Raw genomic sequence first — 23,424 nt, forward strand, 5'->3', positions numbered from 1 at the left:
CTTTTCTGGTTTCAAAGCTTCCAGTTGAGCTTCCTTGATTTGTATGGTCAGGTGGGAATGGATTGTCATTGTTAAGGATTTTACTCGGCGGCCCGAGTACTCCTTCCTGCTTAGAGCATCGGCCACTACATTGGCCTTGCCCGGATGATAACGAATTTCGCACTCGTAGTCATTCAGCAACTCCACCCATCTCCTCTGTCGCATGTTGAGCTCTTTCTGATTGAGGATATGCTGAAGACTTTTGTGATCAGTGAAGATAGTGCATTTCGTGCCGTAGAGGTAGTGTCTCCAGATCTTCAAAGCGAATACCACTGATCCTAATTCCAGGTCGTGCGTAGTATAATTAACCTCGTGCGTCTTAAGCTGTCTTGATGCATACGCGATAACCTTCCCTCTCTGCATGAGCACACATCCGAGGCCTTGATTCGAAGCATCACAGTACACTACGAAGTCCTCGGTTCCCTCTGGGAGAGACAAGATCGGTGCGCTGCATAGGGCTTGTTTTAACGTTTGGAAAGCAGTTTCTTGTTTATTTTCCCACTTGAATATCACACCTTTCTGCGTCAAGGTGGTGAGTGGTTTCGCAATCTTGGAGAAGTTTTGTATAAATCTTCGGTAGTAGCCAGCAAGCCCAAGGAACTGTCGAATTTCGGTTGGCGTCTTGGGTGCTGACCAATTCTCGATTGCCTTGATCTTGGAGGGATCCACATGTATGCCTTTCTCACTTACCACATGTCCAAGGAAATCCACTTCTCTAATCCAGAATTCACACTTAGAGAACTTAGCATAAAGCTTCTCCGCTCTTAGTGTCTCTAGCACTTGGCGTAGATGTAGGCGATGCTCTTCTTCGCTTCGCAAGTAGATCAAGATATCGTCGATGAATACGATTACAAACTTGTCTAGGTAGGGTCGACACACTCTATTCATTAGGTCCATGAATACCGCAGGTGCGTTTGTTAAACCGAAGGACATCACCACAAACTCGTAGTGCCCATAGCGAGTTCTGAATGCAGTTTTGGGAATATCTTCTTCTTGAACTCGTAGCTGATGGTAGCCTGACCTTAGGTCGATCTTTGAGAAGAAATTTGCTCCTTGGAGTTGGTCGAAAAGGTCATCGATTCGGGGTAGAGGATATCGGTTCTTGATGGTGAGCTTGTTTAGTTCCCGATAGTCGATGCACATGCGAAAGGATCCGTCCTTCTTCTTTACAAAAAGGACTGGTGCTCCCCAAGGTGAGAAGCTTGGTCTGATGAACCCTTTGCTCAAAAGCTCATTCAACTGACTGGACAACTCTTGCATTTCTGATGGTGCGAGGCGGTATGGAGCTCTGGCTACGGGGGTAGCTCCGGGTATTAAGTCAATTCTGAAATCGACTTGTCGTGCGAGTGGTACACCAGGAAGATCTTCTGGGAACACATCCGGGAAGTTACACACTTCGGGGATGTCTTTGATGTCTTTCACGTCTTGTTTCTTGTCTACTACATGGGCTAAGAAGGCGTGGTACTCCTTCCGGAGATACTTTTGGGCTTTGATGCATGAGATGATTTGTAAATTCGCACTAGGTTTGTTACCATAGATGAGAAGGGTTTCGTCATTTGGTAGATTGAGGCGAACGGCCCTTTCGTAACATAGAATGTCGGCACGGTGAGGAACTAACCAATCCATCCCGATGATTACGTCGAAGCTTTTTATGGTGACCGGCATCAGGTCAATTTTAAATGTATGGTTGCCTAGAGTGAGAGTACATTCTGAGTATATATCGCTAGTGCGTTCTACTTTCCCATTTGCCATTTCTACTACATAAGTATCCTTTAGTGATTGGGGATTTTGTTCAGGTAACTGTTTATATTGGTGGCTCACGAAACTCCTCTCCGCTCCACTATCGAATAGTACGCATGCATAAGAGTTATTGAGGAGAAACGTACCGGTAACCACCGTGGGATCCTCGACTGCTTCCCCATGTCCTATTGCCAGGACTCTTCCTACTCCACCAGCATTAGGGGCTTGTGCTTTGGGGCAGTCTCTTTTGAAGTGACCTGCGTCTCCACAGTTGTAGCAGGTCCGGGTTGCCCCCGTACTGGCGACTTGGTTGATTGGTTGAGCCGGCGCTTTACAGAAACGAGCAGTGTGCCCCTTCCTGTCGCAGTTGTTACAGTGCATCTCCCTACAAGCACCATTGTGGTGAAAGTTGCACTTGTTGCAATTAGGTAGTTTTCCCGCATATGGCTTCGGTGGTGCTGGAGTGGTAGCAGTAGTGGCAGTATTAGTGGCAGCATGGACAGCAACAATTTGTTGCTTCTTAGCGGGGTCCTGTGCTGGTTGGCTCTTCTTTTCGTTCCAGAACTTCCTTTTGTTGTTTCCTCCTTTTGATTTATCAGTGGTGGTGGTTGTAGTATTATGACCGGCTCGGTGGTCAACAAGTTGTTGTGCCAGCTCCCTGGCACTGTCAAAAGTAGTTGGCCTTGAAGCCAGGACACTACTTTGCACATGGAGAGACAGTCCCCAAAGGTATCGCTCCACCTTTTTCTCCTCCGGAGTAACCATTGTTGGGCAGAGGAGAGCCAATTCATTGAATCGGGTGGTGTAGGTTTCAAGGTCAGAGCCCGTCATCCTGAGGTTCCAAAGTTCTTGTTCCAGCTTTTGAATTTCACCTCTCGGGCAGTACTCCTTCATCATCAACGTTTTTAGTTCTGCCCAGGTTATGGAGCTAGCCACTTCGAGAGTAAGTGACTTAATCCGGCAGTTCCACCAAGTAAGGGCCCGGCCGGTGAAGGTGAAGGCTGCGAACTTAACTTTGCTCGCTTCGGGGCAAGAGCACACCTGAAAGACTACTTCGGTCTTTTCAAACCATTGCATCAACGCGATGACTCCCCCGCTTCCATTGAAGTTGTCGGGTTTGCCATTTGTGAAGTCTTTGTATGAACACTCTTTTGCACGCCACGTACTGTCTCCGTGGTTAGAGTGTGTAGCTCCCGATCCCGAACCACCAGCTCCGTTGGTCCCTATCTGCGACATTGCGGCCGCTACGGCTGCTGTTACTGCAGCCTGGAACATCGCGGGATCAAACTGTGGAGGCGGCGGCGGAGGAGGTGTTGCTGTGTTGCTGGAAGGTCTTGGTCTTCTTCTTGGCGGCATGGTTCTGTCATAAGTTGCAAAGTGCATACTAATTTAGTCGGGACATAATTAATATATTATATTTTAAAATGATCTTTATCGGTTACTTAATTAGTTGCAAAGTGCATACCAGTCATATGTGATTAAGATATAATAGTCCTTCGAATAGATGACCCTAACTCCAAGACCACAACCAAACAAGGACAGGAAGTGAAACAAAGATACATAAATTCTAAGTCTATAGCATCTTAGTTACATATGACCTTAGCGCATCCACTTAGCAGCTATTAATTTATAAATAAAGACCTATTTAATTATCAGATAATTTATTATAGTAACACAAAATACTCCTATAGTATTTGTAAATGTTTAGTTTTGAGTCCTTAAAGTATCCTTTGTAGTCTGTTATTAGGTTTGTTAGATTTGTTGTCCATCCTGACCATCCCCCGGTATATGCAAGTCAATTCCCGGACAGATATAGTTGATCAGGCTATATCCTTCCCAGACTTGATTTACATATACCAAGGCATACCCATAATGTACAACTCCTCTTCTTTTATTTTATGTTCTTCTAGTTATGACACTATATGAGCATGTATGCATGTATTTATACTTTTAATAAAAAAAAGAATCATTTATTTTCTAAAAGTATATTTATTTGAAAATGCACAAATCAGAGACTATTAGTCCCAATTGTGTTTATAGTTTGTATATCTTATGTGGTTTGATATACTTAATTCACTATAAACTGCGCTCTGATACCAATCTGTCACACCCCCAAACCAAGGATGGCGGAAACGTCTGGGGGTGGAGGACTTCATGTATAGTATCATAACAGCAATTGTAATAGTAATTCAAGCAAACACAACCAACATATATATAATTGAAAAAAATTACATCATTGTATGAATTACATGTTTACGAATCAATTACAATATGTTGATAAAATATGAAATAGTAGACGCCTTAGCGTCCCATCCTCAAAAGCACTTGATTACCTGTTTAATGATTTCCTGAGAATACAAGTTGTTTGAAAAAGTGTCAACACAAAGGTTGGTGAGTTCATAAGCTTTTCGTTTGTAAAAGTAGTATTTGTGTTAGAAAAATCCAATATTTTCCTTAATGTGTAAATGTAGTCTTAAAACCCAAAGACCGAAATGTACAAGTAATTTGTCATATTTATAGTAAAACAATGCAAGTTTAAATCGACATAAACTCGTTAAATTTTAATGAAGTTCCCGTAATTTCCAATGTTTGTTAATACTTTATGTGAGTTTATTATAACCATACTATGACCAAGGTTGCCTAAAATGACGTTCTTCAGGCGTCGGAAATGTTATGACATTTGTCACCCCAGACCTATCGGTCTAACTGTTGCATGCAGTTTAGGTGTGGGTTTGTCAAACCCAATATAGATCTATACACAAGTATCACGCTCTCCCTCAAGGAGACTCTGGTTACAATACAGGACTTAATGGTAATTTGAAGTAAATGTCTCACAAAGTCATTAACGGAATTACGTGTTATGAAAACTTGGTACCGTATGGCCGTACCTTGCTTAATGAAAATATCCTTTGTATAAATGTACCCTTTTTAAATGTATGTGTTATGTAATGTATCATAAACTATACCTATTATAGTTTATCAACCAAGGGTAGTACGTGGTAATGTATGCAAACTATATTCAAAATAGTTTATTTAATGTTTGAATGTATCGATTGTACTTTGATTATAATCACTTGTTATTCTTTATATTTTATATGACCAAATCCAGTTGTAAACTGATGTGTGTCTAAATATTAAGATAAAATGTCATATATTGCAGTAACATATAATCACATAAAGATATACACCTTGCTCAACATGTTACAAGGTGAAATGAACTTAACAGCAACTTTTCGTTAAAAACAGTTTCTGTTACCATTCTTAGAAAATTTATAGAAAAATCATCAAAGCTCTAAATCCAAATCCGCAAATTTTGAGAGTTTGGAATATGAGTCTAGTTTGTTCGTAAATTTTATCATGATTTTTAGTGATCTCTAACAGAGGTGAAAATGTTCATAATCACAGACTGGTCCGGGTTTGCCTCTGAAATGACAGGCAGTTTTGTAAAAATCACCATAAATTGTAGAAAAATCATATGGAGATGTGCAAGTAGCCATTTTAAAGCTAAGAGTTTGAACTACTTGCACCTGAAACAGTTTTGAAAACTAAAATATTTAAGTTAACCAAAACAGTCCGTGATTAACGTCCATCTTTTCTGATGTAATCTGTTAGGAAAAGTTTAATTGTGTTCTTGAAACAGTTTGAACTACTTGCACCTTCGCATACGAGCTCTGTTTTCGACGTTCTTTATATGCACGCGTAGATGAGATTATGCTCTACAACTCTCGTTTAGACTCCGTCGGTTAATTTTAAGTTTAACTTTTATTATATTATTTTTAGTAGGCCGGGACAGGAAAACTCCATTAGGAATTCACAACTCCTTCATCTGACGTCCGTTTCCGTCTGTCTTTTTATCGTTGGACTACTATCAACGAGATCTTCTATTCTCGTTTTGATTGTTTTGGCTAGAAACCACTCGATTTCATATTCGAACTTTGGGCTGCATACCGCTAAGTCGAAACTTCGAAAAACCATATCTTCCTCATAAGAAGTCAGATTTAGACGTTCTTTTTATGTATGCTCTCGGTTTAACATATTCTATGAATTTCGTTTAGATCACTAAGGCTGAATATTGCTCTATCGTAAATTCACTATTTACGTCCTACAGCGTCGTGTCGAATCTGTCGCGAAACTTCGACAGGTCATAACTTCTTCGTTATAACTCGGATTTCAGCGCTCTTTATATGTACGGAAACCTTGTGACATATAATACAACTTGGTTAAGATTATTTATTCTAAACACTCTTCTATCAAAAAGTCATTTTTAACGCTTATCGTCTCTAAATTGACTAGCCCAGATCTACGGGCATTACAATTATCTCCCCCTTAGGATGATTACGTCCCGGAATCATCAACGAAAATAGGGCTTGTATAATGATTCCATACGTTATCTTTCCATCCTAAGTAATAACCATAATTTATATGTTTCTTCGAACGAGTATCTAACTCTTGGGCTTCTTGACCGCAGAGAATGCTCAATCTTGCACCTGCTCCTCGTACTATGTTGGACGCTCAATCGTAACCTTCGAGTTACAAAATAAATCCTTATTGAGGACTCCTTCTTCTTTTTAGGATAAGTAATTTCCTTTATCTATTGTAACAGACCGATGGGTCATGCTCTAATGATCTCTCATCGTATGATGCAACGCTTAGACTCAAGTCTCTGAGAGTCAAATTCCAGAATGGAATATACCTTCCTTCATATTCTAATGTAATATGATCACATTTTAGCATGTAGAATTTCTAGCTACTAACTTCTTTAACAACGAGCCTGATACAATTGATCGCTTTGATTTCAATCTTCCGGCTTAAGTCAGACGCTACATCGAACTTGGTTCTCCGAACCACGTAACAAAATCATCGTAGTCGGACTCAATTTGATATGACCACTAGGGTCAGAATATCAATCATCTTCTTAGTCATTACCGAAACAATGGTAACGACATACATGAATAAAACGAAACCAATCACTAGCTTCTTGGTAACCTTGTGACTTTCCCTGATCCAAGCGTGAGTCTTGTGCTTCCAGTAGTATAGATCTCTACTACTATTCACACCTACTCATACTTGTCCCAAGTATTGTCTCGAAGTCCCCAAGTCCTAAAATCACAAAACAATTTAACACATACGAATGTGTCCAATTAATCATAAAAATTTTCCTAGACTCTACTAGGACTTCTTCCATGCGTATCTTCAATCATCAATTCCACTTCAACTCGGTTGGTGATGGAAATTCCAGACGATGGGACAACTTCAAGAATTACACCAATCGTTCCATCATCCTGCCAATCGAAGGTGTACTTCAGACGTATCGTAATCCTCTAAACGTTCCGTTATTTTATCAGTCATATTCTAAAGGCAAGATACCACTCTTACGATATCTTCTGATAGGTGTCATTCACTATCATAAGCCTTTTATTTCCTCCATTTACTCAATTCTCTACGAGTCTTCACCATGATGTTTTATACACCCAAGCAGACGTTCGGTGTACCGGGCGAGAATTTAAGATTGGAAGGCTTTATTTACGATAGACGTATAAATCCCCTTATCACTCCGAAACGTTTACATGATAGTTATAATATCGTAGTCATACGCTTAGAATCCTGAACATAAAAGGTTTCCAGATCCGGTCGGCAACAGACCATACATCCAAACAAATAATGGCATATACGGAAAACATATAGCATTTAGCACATAAAAGCATTTTAGGCATCTTTCCTAAAATATACTAGTGCTCATGTATAAAATATGGTAGACACTCATCGCACAATCAGCGCTTAGCATTCTAAGTTTAAGTCTAGAAATCCTACAAATTCCTAGTTTGCTTAAACTAATGCTCTGATACCAACTGTGATTTTCCCCAATTTCACTGCCAGAAAAGACCGATTTAATTTATGCTTTTAAAATAAAATCAGAGTAATCCTTTGATTAAAAGAGTTGCGGAATTTGCACCCAAAACAAAATGTGATAAGAATTTATCAAAGAATTTCTTTAAAGAAATGTATTTTGCATTATATAACAAAAATCTCGGGATGTCATGTTCCGATACAGACCAAAAGCATAAACGGCACATTATAAGCCTTACAACAGTTATTTACAACTACTGGCCTATAATCCAAAATATATTGATAAGTCATCCAACTTACGCTTTGGTGCCACTACCTGTAATACAAAGAAAAACTGAGTGGGTTAGGCTTGGGAGCTTGGTGAGCATATAGGGTTTTCGACCCACAATAATATAATTATTATATTCGATCATCAAACAATCAACCCAATTACCCATCCCCATTATCTTCTTTATCTTAAGGTTTTACCCTAAGAATCAACTATCCTTCATTCATTCGTTCCTAAGGATTGACCTAAGGAATTGGCACAAAGTTCATTGCTGCCCGAGGTTCATCTACACAGTACTAAATCCATAGCTACCAAGGTTTATCTACATAGTACTAAATCCATAGCTACCAAGGTTCATCTACACAATACTAAATCCATAGCTACCAAGGTTCATCTACACAGTACTAAATCCATAGCTACCAAGGTTCATCTACACAGTACTAAATCTATAGCTACCAAGGTTCATCTACGCAGTACGAAATCCATAGCTACCATCGTATTTATATCAGGCACTAAGTCCATAGCTGCCAGGGTTTTTAGAGTACATTGGTGAACATCAAGTCCACAACACCTACAAGTTGCGAGCCTGCTAGTGTTCCACTGGACTGTCTAGAATAGTCTGTGGTTGTCATCCCTACTCTGCTGAATGACGGGGCCATCGTTTGGGTAAAGGTTTCACTCATTTTTCACCTGTCACCCTCATCTCATGATCTATATCATATTTCGTCTCATCCTCAAACTCATCCTTCATCACACACCAACTATTTCGTCTATCCATGTTCTTCCCAACATATTTGTAGATAAAAATTACATATACAGTTTAAACCATTTAAAAACCTGTATAAAACATTCATTCAACATCCATCTCAAGTAAACAAACAATATATAAACACATAACACGTATTTCATAGCAAATACTTCATATCTATGTGTTAAAAGAAAGTGACTACACACTCACATGATAAGACGATTATCGGACAACACTACGGCTCTTCAAGTAGTATTCTTTGATGAAACCGGGATATCTTCACAAACCGGGCTTCTCGCGGGCAGCGCTTCGGCTTGAAACTCTTTTCTTCTCGGGATCTTCGGAGCGTCGGGACTTGCTTCGGGTGTCGGGATGATACCGGGGCTTCGGGGGTACTTCAAGACAGCTAGAGAGGGTATTGGGAGTGAGAGAGTGAAGGAATTAGCAACTATGGTCGGCTGCCCTTCGGTTTCTATTTATAGGGCCATTTTTCTGGATTCACATCGTGAATCTCAAAATTCACGTCGTGAGTTCAGTCAGGCATAGGTCACTGCGTTCGTCATCAGTCCACTTCCTCTGGAAGGAGTCACTTCTGAGTTCACGTCGTGAACACTGTGTTCACGTCGTGATTTCTGACATAGTGTTGGGGTTTGTGCCCCGAACTTCAGAAATTCATATCTTTCGTATACGAGCTCCGTTTTCGACGTTATTTATATGCACGCGTAGGTGAGATTATGCTCTACAACTCTCGTTTAGACTCCGTTGGCTAATTTTGATTTTAACTTTTATTATATTATTTTTAGTAGGCTGGGACAAGAGAACTCCGTTAGGAATTCACAACTCCTTCATCTGATGTCGGTTTTCGTCTGTCTTTTTACCGTTGGACTACTATCGACGAGATCTTCGATTCTCGTATAGATTGTTTCGGCTAGAAACCACTCGATTTCATATTCGAACTTTGGGGTGCATACCGCTAAGTCGAAACTTCGAAAAATCATAACTTCCTCATACGAAATCAGATTTAGACGTTCTTTTTATGCACGCTCTCGGTTTAACGTATTCTACAACTTTAGTTTAGATCACTAAGGCTAAATATCGCTCTATCGTAAATTCACTATTTACGTTGTAACGCTCGTAGATCCGTGCTAGTCAATTTAGAGACAATGAGCATCAAAAATGATTTTTTGATGGAATATTATTTAGAAGGAGTAATCTTAACCAAGTGGTAGTATATGTTCCAAGGGTTCCTTACATATAAAGAACGCGGAAATCCGAGTTATAACGAAGAAGTTATGGCCCGTCGAAGTTTCGCTGCAAAACCGGCACGGCACCGGGAGACGTAAATAGTGAATTTACGATAGAGGACTTTTTAGCCTTAGTGATCTAAACAAAAGTTTTAGTATATGTTAAACCGAGAACATACAAAAAAAAAGAACGCCCAAATCTGACTTCGTATGAGGAAGTTATGATTTTTCTATGATTTGGCATAGCAGTGCACGGCCCGAAACTCGAATTTTAGTTCGAGCGGTGTTTGGCTTATGCAACCTAAATGAGAGTTGAATATCTCATTAATATGAACTCAACGGTAAAAAGACAGACGAAAACGGAGTCCATATGAAGGAGTTACGAATTCTTCGTGGTTATTTAACAGTCTAATCTCATCCTACTGTTAAATTTAAGATCGGTCGAGAATAAGCCGACGAAGTCTAAATGAAAGTTGTAGATCTTGATTTTACCTACGCGTGGAAAAAGAGAACGTCGAAAACGGAGCTCGTATGCGAGAGGTATAATTTTTCTAAGTCGGGAGGCTGATACACGAGTTTGGATGACGTGGCACCACCAGAAGGCTGCCACATGCACAAACTCGGCGAGTCCTTGTCAAGACTCGGCGAGTCCATCAGATATTTTCACTATAAATAGAGGTGTCGGGTCTTGCCATTTCTTCACACCTCTCAAGCCTTCTTTCTCTCTCTACACTCTCTCTCTAAGCTCCCTAAGCCCCCCCTAAAGTCTAGGTAAACCCCTAGCACCCGAAGGAAGCCCCGGGACTCCCGGAGTCCCGAGCAAAGAGCCATTCGACTCAGAAACGCTGCTCCAGCGAAGCCCGGTTTTGAGAAAAACCCGCTGTAAGTGCGCTACGCCTAACCTATCTTTAGTATAGCTTATGTTTTAATATAGTAATGTTATTAGGAGCTTATAATAATTATTTGGGCTATTATTATGAGTTATATAGTGTTGTTTAACGCTTATATAATAATAATAATAGCTAGACTATTAATTAGTCTCGGTTAACGTTAGACTAAACCCTAGTGGTATTGATACTAGGTTTTGTCAAGGGAAAATTGTTTTGAGATGACGAAGCGCTGTCCGAGTTCCGAGTCACCACCTTTCAGGTGAGTGCATAGTTACTTTAATCTTACACATAGATATGAAGTATTTTATATAAATTACGTGCTATGTGTGCATATTATCTGAGTACTTGCTATCTATGCTGGATGAACGATTTTATACATGTTTTAAATAATTTAAACTGTATATGTATTTCATATCTACGATAATGTTGGGGTAAAACATGGGTAGATGTAATAAATGGAATATGAGTTGGATGATGAGTTGAGAGGTGTTATAGACCACGAGGTGAGGGTGAGAGGTGGACAATGTGAGAAGCCTTTCCCAAATGATGGCCCCGTCATTCAGCAGAGTATGGATGACAACCACGGACTATTCTAAACAGTCCAGTGGAACACTAGCAGGCTCGCAACCTATAGGTGTTGTGAACGATGTGTTCGCCCGGTGTACTCTAAACCTTGGTGACCATGCAGACTTGGTGCCTAAACCTTGGTGATCATGCAGACTTGATGCCTAAACCTTCGTGATCATGCAGACTTGATGCCTAAACCTTGGTGATCATGCAGACTTGATGCCTAAACCCTGGCGACTATGCAGACTTAGTGCCCGTTGTGTAAACCGTGGCAACGATGGACTTCGTGCCAATTCCTTAGGATGATCCTTAGGAATGAATGAACGTGGAATAGTTGTTTCTTAGGGTAGATCCTTAGGAGTAAAGAAGATAATGGGGATGGGTAATTGGGTTGATTGTTTGATGTTTAAACATAATAATTATATTATTGTGGGTTGAAAACCCTATGTACTCACCAGGTTTCCCAACCTGACCCACTCCAACTTATTTGTATCACAGGTATCGATATGAAGTTACATTACACTGAGAGATTTAAAAGAGATGTAGATCACTAGTGTAAATGAATGTAAGTTCTGTTTATGCTTATGTTTCTGTATTGACGATGACATCCCAAATGTTTTTAAAATGAATAAAGATACATTTCTTCGGAAATGTTTCGATAACATATTTATCATGTTTTACTGGGAACAAATTCCGCAACATTTTTATTAAAAGAAGTACTCTGGTTTTTATAAAGTATAAACAAAATCGGTCTTTTCTGGCCGTGAAAATGGGGATGTCACAGTTTGTATCAGAGCATTAGTTTAAGCGAACTAGGAATAAGGATTTATTTATAGACTTAAAATTAGAATGCTAAGCGATGATCCTGAGGAGTGTGTCTAGTATATTTGGATAATACACCTTAATAGACACAAGCACTAGCTTATTTAGGGAAGATGCCTAAAATACTTTTATGTGCTAACTGATTTATGATGCTTTATGATGTTATTTTTTGATCGGATCTATGGTCTATTGCCGACCGGATCTAGAAACTTTATGTGTTCAGACTTCTAAACGTTTAATTACGATATTAGAACTGGCATGTAACTCTTCAGAGTAATAAGGAGGAATACGCGTCTAAATCTTCCTATATCTATATTCTCGTCTCGATACATCGAACGCATGCTTTGGTGTATAGAATGTCATGATAAGGACTCATAGCAGACTGAGCAAATGGAGGAAATGAGAAGGCTTACGATAGTGAATGATACCTATCAGAAGATATCGTAAGAGTGATATCTTGTCTTTAGAATATGTCTAATAAATAATACGTCTAGTACAGGAGAAGTACACTTTCGATTAGCAGAAAGAAAGAACTTTTGGTATAATCCATGAAGTTATCCCATCATATGGAATTTCCACCACCAACCGAGTTGAAGCAGAGTTGATGATTGAAGATACGCGTGGAAGAAGTCCTAGTAGAGTGTAGGGGAAAATTTTGTGATTGTTTGGACACATTTGTATGTGTTAAAATTGTTTTTGTGATAAAAAAAAACTTGGGAAACTGCGAGACAATACTTGGGACGAGTATGAGTAGGTGTGAATGGTAGTAGAGGCCTATACTACCGGAAGCACATGACTCACACTTGGATCAGGGAAAGTCACAAGGTTACCAAGAAGCTAGTAATTGAATTCGTTTTTTTCAAGTATGCCATTACCATAATTTCGGTAACGATTAAGAAGATGATTGTTATTCCGACCCTAGTGGTCATACCAAATTGAGTCCGACTACGACGAGTATGTTACGTGGTTTCGAGAACCAAGTTCGATGTAGCACCTGACTTAAGCTGGAAGAATTAATCAAAACGATAAATAGAGGTATCGCGACGGTTGTTTGTAGCTAGAAATGCTACCTTTTAAGATGCGATTAGAACATGAAGGAAGGTATAGTCTGTTCCGGAATTTGACTCTAACAAACCTGAGTCTAAGCATTGCAACATACGATGAGAGGTCATTAGAACGTGACCCATCGGTCTATTGTGGAAGTCAAATAACAAGTTTGAAGAAGGAGTCTCTGATAAAGAGTGAGATTGTGACATGAAGGTCATGATTGAAGGTCTAACATGAGACAGAGGGCGGGAGCAAGATCGAGCACCGCCAGCTGTCAAGGAGTCCAAGAGTTAGATACTCATTCGAAACAACATAGAAGTTACGGTTATTACCTAGGATGAAGAGATAACGTATGGAGTCATTATACAATCCTGTTTCGTTGATGATTTCAGGACGTAATCATCCTAAGGGGGAGATAATTGTAACGCCCGTAGATCCGGGCTAGTCAATTTAGTGACAATGAGCATCAAAAATGAGTTTTTGATGGAAGATTATTTAGAAGGAGTAATCTTAACCAAGTGGTAGTATATGTTCCAAGGGTTCCGTACATATAAAGAACGCGGAAATCCGAGTTATAACGAAGAAGTTATGACCCGTCGAAGTTTCGCTACAAAACCGGCAGGGCACCGGGAGACGTAAATAGTGAATTTACGATAGAGGTCTTTTTAGCCTTAGTGGTCTAAACAAAAGTTGTAGTATATGTTAAACCGAGAACATACAAAAAAAAGAACGCCCAAAAAGAACGGCCCGAAACTCGAATTTTAGTTCGAGCGGTTTTTGGCTTACGCAACCTAAATGAGATTTGAATATCTCATTAATATGAACTCAACGGTAAAAAGACAGACGAAAACGGAGTCCGTATGAAGGAGTTACGAATTCTTCGTGGTCATTTAACAGTCTAATCTTATCCTACAGCTAAATTTAAGATCGGTCGAGAATTAGCCGACGGAGTCTAAATGAAAGTTGTAGATCTTGATTTTACCTACACGTGTAAAAAAAGAACGTCGAAAACGGAGCTCGTATGCAAGAGTTATGATTTTTCTAAGTCAGGAGGCTGATACGCGAGTTTGGGTGACGTGGCACCACCAGAAAGAGGACACGTGGCACCACCAGAAGGCTGCCACATGCACCAACTCAGCGAGTCCTTGTCAAGACTCGGCGAGTCCATCAGATATTTTCACTATAAATAGAGGTGCCGGGTCTTGCCATTTCTTCACACCTCTCAAGCCTTCTTTCTCTCTCTAAGCTCCCTAAGCCCCCCTAAAGTCTAGGTAAACCCCCTAGCACCCGAAGGAAGCCCCGAGGCTCCCGGAGTCCCGAGAGAAGAGCCTTTCGGCTCAGAAACGCTGCTCCAGCGAAGCCCGGTTTTGAGAAAAACCCGCTGTAAGTGCGCTAAGCCTAACCTATCTTTAGTATAGCTTATGTTTTAATATAGTAATGTTATTAGGAGCTTATAATAATTATTTGGGCTATTATTATGAGTTATATAGTGTTGTTTAACGCTTATATAATAATAATAATAGCTAGACTATTAATTAGTCTCGGTTAACGTTAGACTAAACCCTAGTGGTATTGATACTAGGTTTTGTCAAGGGAAAATTGTTTTGAGATAACGAAGCGCTGTCCGAGTTCCGAGTCACCACCTTTCAGGTGAGTGCATAGTTACTTTCATCTTACACATATATATGAAGTATTTTATATAAACTACGTGCTATGTGTGCATATTATCTGAGTACTTGCTATCTATGCTGGATGAACGATTTTATACATGTTTTAAATAATTTAAACTGTATATGTATTTCATATCTACGATAATGTTGGGGTAAAACATGGGTAGATGTAATAAATGGAATATGAGTTGGATGATGAGTTGAGAGGTGTTATAGACCACGAGGTGAGGGTGAGAGGTGGACGATGTGAGAAGCCTTTCCCAAATGATGGCCCCGTCATTCAGCAGAGTATGGATGACAACCACAGACTATTCTAGACAGTCCAGTGGAACACTAGCAGGCTCGCAACCTGTAGGTGTTGTGAACGATGTGTTCACCCGGTGTACTCTAAACCTTGGTGACCATGCAGACTTGGTGCCTAAACCTTGGTGATCATGCAGACTTGATGCCTAAACCTTCATGATCATGCAGACTTGATGCCTAAACCTTGGTGATCATGCAGACTTGATGCCTAAACCCTGGCGACTATGTAGACTTGGTGCCCGTTGTGTAAACCGTGGCAACGATGGACTTCGTGCCAATTCCTTAGGATGATCCTTAGGAATGAATGAACGTGGAATAGTTGTTTCTTAGGGTAGATCCTTAGGAGTAAAGAAGATAATGGGGATGGGTAATTGGGTTGATTGTTTGATGTTTAAACATAATAATTATATTATTGTGGGTTGAAAACCCTATGTACTCACCAAGTTTCCCAACCTGACGCACTCCAACTTATTTGTATCACAGGTATCGATATGAAGTTACATTACACTGAGAGATTTAAAAGAGATGTAGATCACTAGTGTAAATGAATGTAAGTTCTGTTTATGCTTATGTTTCTGTATTGACGATGACATCCCAAATGTTTTTAAAATGAATAAAGATACATTTCTTCGGAAATGCTTCGATAACATATTTATCATGTTTTACTGGGAACAAATTCCGCAACATTTTTATTCAAAGAAGTACTCTGATTTTTATAAAGCATAAACAAAATCGTTCTTTTCTGGCCGTGAAAATGGGGATGTCACATACGTCCTACAGCGTCGTGCCGAATCTGTCGCGAAACTTCGACAGGTCATAACTTTTTCGTTATAACTCGGATTTCAGCGTTCTTTATAGGTACGGAAACCTTGTGACATATACTTCTGTCAAAAAGTCATTTTTGACGCTTATCGTCTCTAAATTGACTAGCCCGGATCTATGGGTGTTACACATTTCATCTACGTCTGTGAGTTATTAGTCCACACTGGCAACATAATTCACTAGACCGCCTAGAATAGTCATGTGTTGTCATCTACTTTACTCGATCACCCAGACATACTTGCCAGTTTTCTGATCTGGACCCACCATTTATGTTCATCCGAAAAGAGGAGGACTACTAAACTCCGCTCTGATCTCACACTCTACCCCAGAATGAGACATATCTGATAACAACTTATTTGGAACTAAACACCTTTTATAAGTCTATAACTAACTCAGACTATAACTAAAGGCAAATCTGATTCCAACTCAGTTCTTAATAAACAATATTATTATAGTATACAAATAACACAGAGTATAATTAATACAATTAGCATTTAATAATTACTTTTAAAAACACCTAGAAGTATATAATACAATTAGCATCTAATAAATACTTTTAATACAATTAGCATTTAATAAATACTTTTAAAAAGACCTAGAAGTATATAATACAATTATAATTTAATAAATACTTTTAATACAACTACGCACTCACCTGACAAAAGTGGGTGGTTCGAGGTTAGGGTAGTGCTTCGCCTTAACACCTTTTAAAAAGACCTAGAAGTATATAATACTAAGTCTCAGTCTATTTTCATATTCCTTGTGACTATAATAATGATAGTCCATATTCCTCAATGATCCTAATGTCTACATCAAGATCTTTCAAAAAAGGAATAACCAGGAAGGATTATATCGGAGGTATGGTTTGTTTGGTATATAGAGTATACTGTTTGGAAATCTCACTTTAAACACCTCACTAAATTCAACCTAGACATCACTTCCGTAAGTAGATCAATCAATATAATGACTTGGAATCAATAATAAATCTTATTTATAGGTTAATAATAATGACTGTGACTATAAATATAAGTTACACTTAAATTAGGACAAATGCAACTTAACTTACAGAGCTTTTTTACGAGAACCAGTAACTGTGCGGGCAGAACTCTGACTCGGGAACTTCTATTTCTCCAGCTCTCAGATGCCGCAAGGCCTCGCTAAAGTTATTGGGAATTAGGGAGTAAAGGGCTAAAGGTTGGAGAGAGTTTTAGAGAGATTTCGGAGGAAGGTGTGAAGAGAAATGGCAGAAAAAGGCACAATTTATAGGGTGGTCGGAGAAGGGTGATGTGGCTCCATGCAGAGTGTGACACATAGTGTAATCTGGGTGGTGTGTCAGAGGCACGTCGCACCTCTTGTCGGCGCGCATATTTTTTTTTCTTCAAAAAAACACAACTTATTCATACGAATTCTGTTTTCGACGTTCTTTATATCCAAGCTATCGGTGAGTACTACAACTTTCATTTAGACTCGTCCGACTCATTCTCACTTTATTTTTGAAGTTATATTTTTAACCGACTTAGACTGTTAAAGTCCATGTAAAAATCATAACTTTCTCATACAATATACATTCTCGACCGTCTTTATATCGACGGATATGTATTGATGAGATATTCAACTCTCGTTTAGATTGTTTTCCTAACAATCGACCGATTTAAACTTCGATTTATGTGTCGCACATTGTTATGCGGAAACTTCGAAAAATCATAATTTTCCTCTCATGAAGTTAGATTTGGGCGTTCTATATATGTACGAGTTTGCTTTTTCGACTACTACCACTTTTGTTTAGATTATTTATCCTTAATAATCTTTTATTTCTAATTTCTATTTTAGCCTTATTTATTACGTTTTGACGTAAGTTTTCACACAAATATCATATACACCTAATATCTACGAAATTCACATAAACACACATATATATTTTAATAATTTACTTTTAATTATTCATAGAAGATTTCAATCGTCGAACCACATACATACAGATTCATAACTATGTTAAGCGATAAACGCGAATGTTACACATTATTATAAAATTATTTTTGAGTATATAGATTCAATAGTAAAAATGATAAATCTCTATAAACCCGTGCATAAGAAAATCATGGGATGACAAGAAAAAAATACGAGATAGGCCGAATACTAAAGACCCCCAAATTCGAGAAGTTTAAATAAAAAAAAACGAAATAAAACCAAAAACTAAAAGTACACAAAAAAAAGAGATTGTTCTTTTAAAACAACGGTTTACTTGAAAATAAAAACAATCGACGAGAAAACAAAGTAACTAAAAAAACCAAATTATTTTAAAAAAAGAAAAAGTAAAAAAAAAAAAGTAATAATGAAACTATGAGAAAAAGAAATAATTGTCAAAATAGTTAGAGTAAATTACACGATTTGTCCTTGGTCCAAACGTCAAATTACATGTTTAGTTCTTATTTTCAAAAATTAATTGGGAAAATGACTTAGGAGGGTAACTACATTTTATCTGTGTTCACATATTGGCAAACCATTAATTTAATACTCCGGCAAACCAAAAATTCCGTTTTTAATTTAATACTAAAACCATAATTGTCAAACCATTAACTTAATACTCCGGCATCGGGCCCCGCCCGGCATCAGGCCCCGCCTGTCTCCGGGTCCCGCCCGCTAAACACATACAATCATATGACATGCTAACACATAAATAAACATACTCTACTGTATTTCTGTCCTAAGAAACATACTCTACTAATAATGAGATACAAAACCTCATCCGTATTCAGCTAGTTCCAACCAGGGCTTCAGCAGTGCAAGGTGAGTTTTCTCACTATGTGAATGGGTCTAAGGCCACAATGCCAGCCCATGTAGTCTATGAGTAGAAGACTTGTGGGTTAGCCCTAGGCATGGTATGCTAGTATGTTATTCCGGACCAAGGTCCGATACCGGGCGGGTGCCCGAGGAATGTTTGCATGTTAGATTATACTTGTTGTTTGTGTGATACTTGTATGTGCCTAGTAGGGAGGTGAGTGTGGGCGAGGTCCCGTATCTCATCACTAGCTGAGTACAGACGAGGTTCCGTATCTCATTATTGGCAGAGTATGTTTCTTCAGACAGGGATACAATAGAGTATGTTTCTTTATGTGTTATCATGTTACATGATTGTATGTGTTTAGTGGGCGGGGCCCGGAGACAGGCGGGGCCTAAGAGAGACAGATCTGTATACTGAGCGGGGCTCGATGCCAGGCGGGGCCTGATGCCGGGTGGGGCCTGATGCTGGGCGGGGCCCGATGCCGGAGTATTAAATTAATGGTTTGACAATTATGATTTTAGTATTAAATTAAAAACGAAATTTTTTGTCATGATTTTTTGGATGTTACACAGTTAAAACAAGTTAGTTGCTTTCTTATGTACAAAAAAGAAGAAGTTGGCAATATATGAACACGGATAAGAGGTAGTTACCCTCCTAAGTCATTTTCCCTTTGAGTTACCGGTTAAAACATGTATTAACCGGTAATATTGGTGTAATTTAAACAGTTAAAACAAGTTAGTTGCTTTTTTATGTACAAAAAAGAAGAAGTTGCCAATATGTGAACACGGATAAGAGGTAGTTACCCTCCTAAGTCATTTTCCCAAATTAATTCGGGTCCTCCATGTATAATGTTTTTTTTTCACTCGGGTAGTCCCTGAAGACATAAAATGACTATTTTTTCCTTAATAATTTTTTTTATATTTTAAGTATTTGTATAAATAAAGAAATAGCCACCCCCCCCCCACACACACACACACATACACACACACGTCCAACCCTACTCATTCCCCTTCCCTTTCCCATTCTCCTTCTGCCTCCATGGAAACCAAGTCACCGGACCACCACCAACATCCCCTTTCACCTCCGCTGGCCACCAGGAGAAGTGTAGATGGGAGCGCACAGGTAGCAATGACGTCTTTATTTCCGTCTCTTTTGCCCTTTCTCTCTCTTTGTATCGCATCACAAACACCACCACCAATCGTGTCGGTTCTTTATCTCACATAGTAGGGGGCTTTTCGGGAATCGAGATTGAATCATTTGAAATCGAAGAAGAAGGGGGCATATGCTTCTTTCTTTTCAAACCCATCTGAGGCGGTGGTGGCATAGACGGATGTCGACAGGGAAGAAGATGATGTTGGTGGCAACAAAGAAAAGCTTATCGAAGCCTTGCATGAGACATTCAACGTCGGAATCAGATTTGCATCACTGCCACTGATCTCTTCCTCTATCTTTTTCGTCATCTCCATTCAGTTTAGTAACCCTAAATCCTTTGTTGATTTCGAATTAAACATTGCCATGCCCTGATTCTTCCTTCTTGATTTTCCCTGATTTCTCTTTCTTAATTTGTGGGTGGGTTTTTCAATATAGGTTGGTAATGGTGTTAATAGTAAATGTGGTTGGTTCGATGGTGATTTGAGTATATGTTGTTGGTTTGGTGAATGAGGTGGTGGTTTGTGGTTATTTATAGTGAAATAGTTGAACTTTGAACGAAGGAGTTGGTGGGGTGAAGTGATGGGTGGCGGTGGTGCTCCATTTTCCGATGAGGGGTGGTGGTGGTTCTCTATTTTCCAGTGGTGGTGTAGATTACATGTGGTCGTGGTGGTCAGGCCTTCTTCAACAAAAAAGAAAAATAATTAAATTAATTTTTTAATAATTAAAAATGTCAAAATGTTAAAAATAAATGAAAAAGAAAAGGAAAATGGCATTATAGTCTTCTTATGTGTCACAAACCATGTAACACGCAAATTTAAACTAACGATGGATGAAGCGTGCAATTTTTAACGACACGAGGCACGACTGGATTAATTTTTAAAAATATGGACTAAACGTATATTTTGACATCTATACAAGAGACAATTCATGAAATTTAATCGAATAGTTAAAAAGAAATCAAAATCATCATAGTTTTTCTTCAATAGAATCTCAATTATTTGTTTTGTATAGTAAAATTGATTTAGAATTTACTAGTTATTTACTAGTGGCAATAAGAGGTTGATATTTTTAGTTTAATATGAGAAGTTAATGATTTTGAAACAAAATTGAATAATTTAAATGTTTTTCCAATGATTTATTCACAAAGTGATTGCTTTTTACCTTCTAACATTTTGTAATAATTATCTACATTGTACATTTTATATTTTCAAACTTTAATAATGATTAACGAAGAACTCAATTATTGAAATATCATGAACATTTATTAGGTATTTGTACTTATTGAGGATAACAATAAATAGGAGAAATATCTATTTTTCCATTTATTACATAAGACAAATATTAAAATCAATAAAAAAAAAATAACAAAGAAAATTAATGGATTTCTTGTACCATTATCTTATATGAGTAGTAAGACGGTAGAAACAAAAAACAGAACAATATTTAATTTTTCTTTTTAAGAAACTAACTATGAAAGTTAAGGAAAAAAAGATATTAAATATTTTTCTATTTTTTATTTCTATATATATATATATATATATATATATATATATATATATATATATATATATATTACACATAGATTGCATTAATTTTCTCTTTTAATCTCTTTCTTGATTTTAACATTCGCTTTGATAAAATGTGTACGAAGATGGTTAATGTAACAACCTGATATTTTAAGTCAATGTAATGACCTAAAGTTAAATATTGTAACCTATTTTTGAGATAATAAAAATAGCGTCAAAAATGAAATGTTCAAAAATCTCAATTTGGATATACTAAGTGGTAGATATCGTAACAAAGTTTTCAAAAATATAAAGAACACTAAAATCCGAGTTATAACGAAGGAGTTATAACCAATCAAAAATCTGCAACAAAACCTGTAAAACACTGTTAAGCATAAAACGCGAAATTTCAATAAAATACTTTTTAGCCTTAGGTATCCAAATGAAAGTCGTAGATATCATTAAACCGTAAACGTACATAAAAAGAATGTCCAAATATGCCTTCGTATGAGGAAGTTATGATTTTTCTAAGTTTCAGATATATAACAGTAGACAGCTAAAAAATCGAAATAGAGATCGAGCGACTTTTAGCCAACGCAACCTTAACGAGAATCGAAGATCTCGACAATAATAGTACAACGGTAAAAAGATAGACGAAAACGGACGTCGGATGAAGAAGTTATGGATTTTTAACGGACTTTTCCAGTCCCGACCTGTTAAAAATAGAATTTTAAAAATAAAGTCAAAATTATCCGACGGAGTCTCAACAAAAGTTGTAGAGCATAATCTCACCTACGCGTGAATATAAATAACGTCAAAATTGGAGCTCGTATGTGAAATATATGAATTTTTGAAATTCGGGACACGAATTCCAACAGCTGTCAGAGACTCACGACGTGAGCCAGAAGCTCACGATGTGAGCCAGCGATTGATGTGTGCCAGAGTCGGGCTATCAGACGTCGAGTCTACGGAAGGGATAAGAACCAAAGTCACGACGTGAAGAACTTCATGTTCACGACGTGAACAACTTCATGTTCACGACGTGAACTCAAAAAATGCACCCTATAAATAGAAACCGAGGGCTTCGGTTTTTGCTGCTTAATTCTATCATCTCTCCTACTTTTACTCTGTGTTAAGCATCCCGAGTCTACCCCGGCACCCCGGTTACGTGTCCAAGCCCTGACGAAAGCCCGAAGTCCCGAAGTTCCTGAGAAACTTGCTTCTTTCCAGTCGAAGTGTTGCCCGAGTTAAACATCGTCTTCTTCAAACCGTCACTTTTACCAAGTGAGTTCATACCCCTATCACTACACTTTTAAATTCTTTTTAAACACTTTTAGGGGGGAATACAAGTAAACACACGGTTAAAATTGTGTGAAAACATCAATCTTTTACTATAAACTTCTTGCTGTTGTTATAACTATCATACAAAAATGTTAGCATGCAAAACATCTTACGATACCATTTTACCCTCTCGGGATGAAGTATGTTTGTAAATAAAAATATGCTTTATTTATATGTTTGCATAATACATCTTGACAAGGGTAACCATTTCAACTATAACATTACTTATATATAAGAAAATACAAATCATTGTTATGCCTTTATCAACATAGTAAAAAGGGTAATCATTTCGGACATAAACACATTCATTTCAAAAATACGTGACTTAATTGAGAATATGTGAGTCATTCGTCTTCATCGTACCTATCAAGGTATACAAGAAAGCTCTGTTTTATAACCAGAGTCTCTGTCCGAAGAACGTGATAAGTGTGTATAGATCTATACGGGACTGATAATCCCGCACCCTGGCTGTTAGCTACAGCCGGACCGGCAGGTTAAGGGTGACAAGTGTCATAACATTTCGACGCCTGAAGAACGTCGCTACAGGCAAATGCATCATAGTACGGTTATGAAAACTCACAAGATAGACAACTATTATGGTCTTATGTTTTTATGGGAAAAGTAATATTACAATTAT

Source organism: Lactuca virosa, chromosome 2 (assembly GCF_052849685.1).
Source record: "Lactuca virosa cultivar CGN04683 chromosome 2, Lactuca_virosa_CGN04683_v6, whole genome shotgun sequence".
NCBI classification, from domain to species: Eukaryota; Viridiplantae; Streptophyta; class Magnoliopsida; order Asterales; family Asteraceae; genus Lactuca; species Lactuca virosa.